We start from the raw sequence: 9,250 nt of genomic DNA on the forward strand, positions 1-9,250 counted from the left end.
CAACAATTCAACGACCTAATGCATGAGAAAACGATTTTTATTTTTATTTTTCATTTTTCAATGCAATAGAAATTGAAATATGACTAGATTATTGAATCAAAAGAATTCAAATATATCAACATTGTAATATGAAAGTGTTTTAACAAGTCAATAACCAAGACAAATGATTAAAAACTCTAATTGACAAGAAGAAACAAAAAGAAGCAAACTCTTATAAAAAAGGCAATCACACACAATTTCAAACAAGCTGTTGGATTTACAGAGACCTTGAACATAGCAGAGACTCAGGAAGACATAACAAACAACACATAATTCAAAGTAAGGCAACAAAAATGCAAATATTTTGCACTCACAAAATCAACAAAGGTGATGCATAGAAACTAGTGCAAATCATTGCACTCATAGAGAGGGACATGTGCACTGGTTCACTTTGTCTTCGGAAAAAAGGTGCAATGGGGCAATTTTTCTTAAAACATGCAAAACTAACCCTAAAAAAGCTCGAAATTATGCTTTCCTAGGTCTAATAACTATATGAAAAAGTCAAATTGAGTCAATTTTAGAGGTCCTAAGGGTCTAGATAAAGAAAACCACTAAATAACATCCCCCCACTGGAGTTGCCTAGTTTTTTATTGGATAAATTATTTTTACGAACATAAGTAATCTCCCTAGACCTAGTGGCTTAATCTAGAAAAAACTAAGACAAAATTTAAATGATTTCCTTAGAGATGTTTGAAATATCGGAAGAATACCTACTTGGAATCCAATGCAAGCTTCCTCTTTCTCCTTACTTCCTAGCTCCATCTGAACTCCAATTGCTAAAAGTGGAACTTGTAAATCATCTAAAACAAGCAAGAGAAGCAAAACATACAAATAAAATATACAAACAACTCTAAACAAGAAGTCAAGGATTCATTGTTATACATATTCATAATAAATACATAATGTATAAGAGAAGCAGGGCACTTTTGTATTAATAAAGGAAAGAAAATATTACAGCCCTTGTAGGCCTTGACCTTGTATATCTCTTCCAACTATATTGTCCTTGCTTTGCCACAATAACAAGCCTTTAATCACATCTCAAGCACACGGATGGATTATGGACATCTAGACAAAAATGAGCCATATAAGGGCATAACAAAGAGTCTCCAAAAGCTAATCTAGAATCTTTGGGAAGGGCTTGATTTATAGGGTAAAAGAGGTGGTTTGGGGTTTACCATTCTAGGGCTTAGATCCACATTAGAGGGAGGTAAGTTCTAGGATATAAGAGATATGACCTTAATATTAGGAGATTAAATTTTGATCCAACAATAAATAGTTAAACCACTTGGGAAGCTTCTAAAGAGAGAGTTTCAAAATCAATTTTTAATTTTTACTCATTTCTAACTATCATTGCACTTGCTTTAAAGGCAACCTGCGATGACTAGTGTAGTTTCCTTTAATGCAACCTGAACCATCGTAGTTTCTAAACTAGGAAAGTGTAGTGATCCAAAAAAATTAGGGTTTTTAGCCAATGTAATCGAGGATTCTTGGAACTTCTATAACAAACATGCTTTTGGCTTTGTAGGGAATGATTGTTAAGTGTGAATGGATGATGATTGATCCGGGTTCAAGGCCATTTGTATAGGATGTGAAAAAATGATGTATAACACACCTTTTCCTTCATTGTCATTTGGGAGAACCTAATCAAGGTAGTTGATAACCCTCCCATAACTAAATCTGGAAAATTACATAAATTACTAAGCTAGTGTGAATTTTGAAGTATATACCTAATGTGATATCATGGATTTTACATTACATATGATTCACTTTTTATGTTACAATGAATATTGGATGCAAGTTATATTGATCTCACTTGATTCAATGAACTATTCTTGATGATGACACATATACAAAATGATCCTTTGTAGGACATTCATCATGCTTCTCCCTAACTTCATTGATAATGTTGCATATCATTTAGAGGGACTAGATTTGATGTTGGATGTTGGAGCCTTGATGATGAAACATATACAAAATGATCCTTTGTAGGAAATTCATCATGCTCCTCCCTAACTTCATTGATAATGTTGCATATCATTTAGAGGGACTAGATTTGATGTTGGATGTTGGAGCCTTGATGATGAGGATTAGACAATGAGGTTACTTCTTGACATACTTATTGATACACCATCACATATTAGACCATGGACATTGTATAATGGGGTTATGAAATCACTATATGAGCTTGACATGTCACTTGGAGAGGAAGCATGTATCCCTTGTTGCCGTTGTACCTTTGTGATTTTGTTGGGGCTTGAACTAATGCCATGAAGGAAATACCACACCACTTTGGAGGGGTCATGATACCTTCTCTATTGATGAAATAATTCCCTAGCTCCTTAGGTTAATGAGGAGATGTTTCAACAACTTTTGATGTTGTGACATGGAATTTAATGATACATTGCACCTTTAGGGGAGAGACATGACGTTTGGAGCATTTACACCCCCTTTTGGAGATGATATCACTTTTATGAGGCTTCTACAATCACAAATGTGGCACTTTTGGAATCATGTTTTAACATTATAATTTCATTTTGGAGGCATTTTAGGGGGTCAACTTGAGATCCATCTACTTTGCATGATGGATTATTATGCTTTTTGGAGCATTTAGTGGATTATTAACTTAAAGAGGTAATAAATAGGGGAGTGCTTACCTCATTTGAGACATTTCATATTGTAGAGACACATATTCTCTTGGATTACTATATTTTCTCTCTAGTTCACTACATAGGCTTCAATAGAGTGACTTAGTCAGAGGACTTATTGATGTGGATAGTTTCTCATTTCATGGATGACTATTGTTAAAATTTGATGGATTCATTCTAATTAAGTAAGTTATTTAATTGATATTGTTTATGTTGATGGATAAGGGTTATTAAGTATTCACCAAATTTTTGTTGATATTTTTATCTCATTATATTTGTTAGAAAAGACTTAATCAAGTTCTTTTAGGTGACCTAAGTGAATCTCCCTCTGTCATTTATCTTTAAATATTGTACAATTCCTAGGTTGAATCTATAAGGGATACAAGTGGGTCTCCCTCGGAAGTTAAGCCCACATCATTTCATTCTCCTAAGTGTGTTGACCCTTGACTCCATATTTCCTAGATTGAGAAAGGCTCTAATCTTCTCTCTTATGTCAATCATTTCAATTTTAAAAATCATTTTATTTATGTTTGTAGGGTCATTTAAAATTTAATTACAAGAAAATATTACATTTTGAACATTAAATAGCTTGGATGTTTTATTCCTAGGGTCATCAAGTATTTGGAATATATTTAAAAAATACAAATTTACATTCTTCATGCAATTTTCAGCCACTTTTTAGGATTGTCATCTAGGGTTTTTATTACTGTTATATGCTCTTTTACCATATAAACTTTGTTGTAATTAAGTATCTATTTTACTTTTCTCATAGCCCTTATTTTTTCAATTTATTATCATAGATTTTGGGGCTATTTATTTGCACTATTATAAACTAGTGTATTGCTGCAATTTCTCATTTTACAAGCTAGTTTTCTACATCATAGTGTTATTTTTTTATTTGTGTGTTTTGGGATATTCTTTGAGCTCATATTGGTTGAGCTAAGCCTTAAGAAAATTCATAGGACCCTTTGAACTCAATTGTGGAAATTACCTTTCAAAACCACCACCATACATTGTAATTGTTTGATCCTACTGAGTGGTGGTAATATAAGTAGATGCCTTGGGGGCTCTTGGCTTGGTTTGATTGAGCCATTAGATCCCTAAGATTTACTAAGAAATCCTCCCTTCTATTAGATTGCATACATCAGTAAAATGAGGGAGTAGTTACTAAGGTGATAGTGATGACTTTGCCATGTTACTTATTGTCTTAGTCACATAGTGGGGTTTTACACTAAGGTGTGAGATTTTGATTTAATACTTGTAGTATCCGTTTTTAATTATTGAGTTTTCTATATGTAATTAAGGATATTAATGTTGGATGATCGACATGGATAACATGCCAAATTTATCATGACGTAATTTTTTTTTTAAATGTATGTATTTTTGAAACCAAGGAAGAGGTAAGGATACATGGACCTCGATGCCTAGTAGAGAAGCTTCATTGAGGGAAATTTATGAGGGGGAGTATTGAAAACTTCCTAAATGAATTTAACTGACTATACCCTTGATGTGGAAACTGAATTACTCAAGATTCCAATAGCTATGAAGGAATGGGGAAAGTGATACTGAACTACCTCGAGGTATTGGCTATGTACCTTCTTTGAGACTTTTGGTGCCCACAAAAATCCGATAAAGGGGGATTTTATGAAAAAAGTGAGATAGAACAAGAGAGATATGGAACTAGAGATAACTGCTTAGTAGAGAAACCCTATAATTTGTGAATTTGGAGAACAAAAATTTGTACAAGTGAGTGCAAGGTAAGTGACTCCAAACATGAAGTGACAAGCCCTCTGAGTCACAATTGTTTAGTGAGGAAGTGAATCTTGAAGTGAACTAAACAAGGAATCAGTGAGAAGCCTTCGTTTGAGTTTTAAGTTCTTGAAATAATTTGGAATGATTTGTGTGACTGAGGAACGTAAGGCACTAGAGAAGGGAAGCATTGAGGGACTACCAGATTAATGAAGGAATCCTTTTTGTGCTACATAGGTTGGGGTGACCATACATTGAGAGGCCTTGACTCAAGTAGTGATGTGAAATTCCTAAATTCTTGTAAGTGAAAGGGAGTATCCTTCATGTCCTCTACAATGATTTTGAAATGTTGTTGAACCCTAAGTGAAGCTTCCTCTTAAGGCATCAAATATGGCTTAAAAAGGGTTGACTGCAAGAAAGATGGTTATTTAGCTATGCATATGGTTGGGTGGAGAATTGTTCTCCCTTAGTTCTAATAAGCTACTTGGTGTAACCGCCACAACAACACCCAAAATTTTGGGTCCCCCTCTACTTTCCAAAGGCCATAAGGGTTATGATCATGTTTTGAATTAGTTAATCTCCCTATTACCCATTTCTATCAAAACCTATTGGTGCAGCGACTCACGTGTTGCATAATGCATCCACACATTATGTTTTATTTCAGATATTGACCTTATGATTGCATTAGGGTTTTGAGAGGTTTTTCACGTTAACAATGCATTAAGAGTCTCATGCAACCTTAAGCCCTTTGTCTTTCTACAACATGCATTACATCAGAGTAAAGGCATCATGTATTAATGGCCATGGCATCACTCCAGTTGCATTAGGGTTTATGAAGCCATTATCTCTCCCATGCATTCTTGAAACCCTAGGTTGTTAGAATGAAAGTCCCCTCATGTTTTAACCTAGTACATATGCCTCTAAAGGCACATTCTTTTTGACGTTACTTGGCATCATGATAAGAATCATTAGATATCATATCCCCTACAAACATCAAATTTCTTCATGTGTTTAAATGCCACTTTTTGAAAAAAAAAAACTATTAAGACATAAAAGACTAAGTCTTCAAAACACTGACAAAGTACATTACATATCATAATATCATGAGACATTAAACACATTTACATATTCCTTTAAGCTCTCATGCATTTTCCTAATCCTCGCTAAGCATCCTAAGCTTTAGCTTTTAAATTATAAAATATTATTATGTAGCATTATTTAATTAATGCATGGCAAGGAAAAAGTGATGTTCTTAAAATCCAAGGTGCAATTGAAGGTTGTATTCCCCTACATATGCGATGGAGGAATGACAAGGCTACTAAATCAGTTACCTAAAGCTGGTTTGCATCATAGTGGCGACTTCCAAAATATACCCATAGGTACGTGTAATGCATAATCCATAGTAGTATTGTCTAATGCATAACCGTAATATGGGGGTGTTCCAATATAATAGTTGTACATGGAACACTGTATTATATACCAAAATGTATATGGAATAACGTTTTGATATACTCTGATGTATGTGGAAAACCAACCATCCCCAGGATGTAACACTGAAAAGTAATGACAACTCCTACATTTAGAGATGTCGTAACACGTCTTCTAGCCTAGACCAATTAAATGTGTCTTTAATATTCCAAATGATTCTTAGGTTAATTGATAAATTTTAATGTTGATTTTGATTGAGGATTTAGTTTCTTGGATTGAAACAAATTCACCTGAACTCATAGGATGAAAATAGCACGAGAAAGAACTCTTTTTCATTCAACGAATATCTAACTAAAGAAGGAAAGATGTTTCAAACAATGATGCAACAAACAAGAACTTACAAAAAATATATTCAAATTTTACTATTCCAATTCAACGACCTAATGCATGAGAAAACAATTTTTATTTTTATTTTTCAATTTTCAATGCAATAGAAATTGAAATATGACTAGATTATTGAATCAAAAGAATTCAAATATATCAACATTGTAATATGAAAGTGTTTTAACAAGTCAATAACCAAGACAAATGATTAAAAACTCTAATTGACAAGAAGAAACAAAGAGAAGCAAACTCTTATAAAAAAGGCAATCACACACAATTTCAAACAAGCTGTTGGATTTACAGAGACCTTGAACATAACAGAGACTCAGGAAGACATAACAAACAACACATAATTCAAAGTAAGGCAACAAAAATGCAAATATTTTGCACTCACAAAATCAACAAAGGTGATGCATAGAAACCAGTGCAAATCATTGCTCTCATAGAGAGGGACATGTGCGCTGGTTCACTTTGTCTTCGGAAAAAAGGTGCAATGGGGCAATTTTTCTTAAAACATGCAAAACTAACCCTAAAAAAGCTCGAAATTATGCTTTCCTAGGTCTAATAACTATACGAAAAAGTCAAATTGAGTCAATTTTAGAGGTCCTAAGAGTCTAGATAAAGAAAACCACTAAATAACATCCCCCCACTGGAGTTGCCTAGATTTTTATTGGATAAATTACTTTTACGAACATAAGTAATCTCCCTAGACCTAGTGGCTTAATCTAGAAACAACTAAGACAAAATTTAAATGATTTCCTTAGAGATGTTTGAAATATGGGAAGAATACCTACTTGGAATCCAATGCAAGCTTCCTCTTTCTCCTTACTTCCTAGCTCCGTCTGAACTCCAATTGCTAAAAGTGGAACTTGTAAATCATCTAAAACAAGCAAGAGAAACAAAACATACAAATAAAATATACAAACAACTCTAAACAAGAAGTCAAGGATTCATTGTTATACATATTCATAATAAATACATAATGTATAAGAGAAGCAGGGCACTTTTGTATTAATAAAGGAAAGAAAATATTACAACCCTTGTAGGCCTTGACCTTGTAGATCTCTTCCAACTATATTGTCCTTACTTTGCCACAATAACAAGCCTTTAATCACATCTCAAGCACACGGATGGATTATGGACATCTAGACACAAATGAGCCATATAAGGGCATAACTAAGAGTCTCCAAAAGCTAATCTAGACTCTTTGGGAAGGGCTTGATTTATAGGGTAAAAGATGTGGTTTGGGGTTTACCATTCTAGGGCTTAGATCCACATTAGAGGGAGGTAAGTTCTAGGATATAAGATATATGACCTTAATATTAGGAGATTAAATTTTGATCCAACAATAAATAGTTAAACCACTTGGGAAGCTTCTAAAGAGAGAGTTTCAAAATCAATTTTTAATTTTTACTCATTTCTAACTATCATTACACTTGCTTTAAAGGCAACCTGCGATGACTAGTGTAGTTTCCTTTAATGCAACCTGAACCATAGTAGTTTCTAAACTAGGAAAGTGTAGTGATCCAAAACAATTAGGATTTTTAGCCAATGTAATCGAGGATTCTTGGAACTTCAATAACAAACATGCTTTTGGATTTGTAGGGAATGATTGCAAAGTGTGAATGGATGATGATTGATCCGGGTTCAAGGCCATTTGTATAGGATGTGACAAAATGATGTGTAGCACACCTTTTCCTTCATTGTCATTTGGGAGAACCTAATCAAGGTAGTTGATAACCCTCCCATAACTAAATCTGGAAAATTACATAAAATACTAAGCTAGTGTGAATTTTGAAGTATATACCTAATGTGATATCATGGATTTTACATTACATATGATTCACTTTTTATGTTACAATGACTATTGGATGCATGTTATATTGATCTCACTTGATTCATTGAACTATTCTTGATGATGACACATATACAAAATGATCCTTTGTAGGACATTCATCATGCTTCTCCCTAACTTCATTGATAATGTTGCATATCATTTAGAGGGACTAGATTTGATGTTGGATGTTGGAGCCTTGATGATGAAACATATACAAAATGATCCTTTGTAGGAAATTCATCATGCTCCTCCCTAACTTCATTGATAATGTTGCATATCATTTAGAGGGACTAGATTTGATGTTGGATGTTGGAGCCTTGATGATGAGGATTAGACAATGAGGTTACTTGACATACTTATTGATACACCATCGCATATTAGACCATGGACATTGTATCATGGGGTATGAAATCACTATATGAGCTTGACATGTCACTTGGAGAGGAAGCATGTATCCCTTGTTGCCGTTGCACCTTTGTGATTTTGTTGGGGATTGGACTAATGCCATGAAGGAAATACCACACCACTTTGGAGGGGTCATGATACCTTCTCTATTGATGAAATAATTCCCTAGCTCCTTAGGTTAATGAGGAGATGTTTCAACAACTTTTGATGTTGTGACATGGAATTTAATGATACATTGCACCTTTAGGGGAGAGACATGACGTTTGGAGCATTTACACCCCCTTTTGGAGATGATATCACTTTTATGAGGCTTCTACAATCACAAATGTGGCACTTTTGGAATCATGTTTTAACATTATAATTTCATTTTGGAGGCATTTTAGGGGGTCAACTTGAGATCCATCTACTTTGCATGATGGATTATTATGCTTTTGGGAGCATTTAGTGGATTATTAACTTAAAGAGGTAATAAATAGGGGAGTGCTTACCTCATTTGAGACATTTCATATTGTAGAGACACATATTCTCTTGGATTACTATATTTTCTCTCTAGTTCACTACATAGGCTTCAATAGAGTGACTTAGTCAGAGGACTTGTTGATGTGGATAGTTTCTCATTTCATGGATGACTATTATTAAAATTTGATGGATTCATTCTAATTAATTTATTTAATTGATATTGTTTATATTGATGGATAAGGGTTATTAAGTATTCACCAAATTTTTGTTGATATTTTTATCTCATTATATTTGTTAGAAAAGA

Source organism: Pinus tabuliformis, chromosome 2_2 (assembly GCF_031772625.1).
Source record: "Pinus tabuliformis cultivar Carrire ecotype Pingquan chromosome 2_2, CPIR1, whole genome shotgun sequence".
NCBI classification, from domain to species: Eukaryota; Viridiplantae; Streptophyta; class Pinopsida; order Pinales; family Pinaceae; genus Pinus; species Pinus tabuliformis.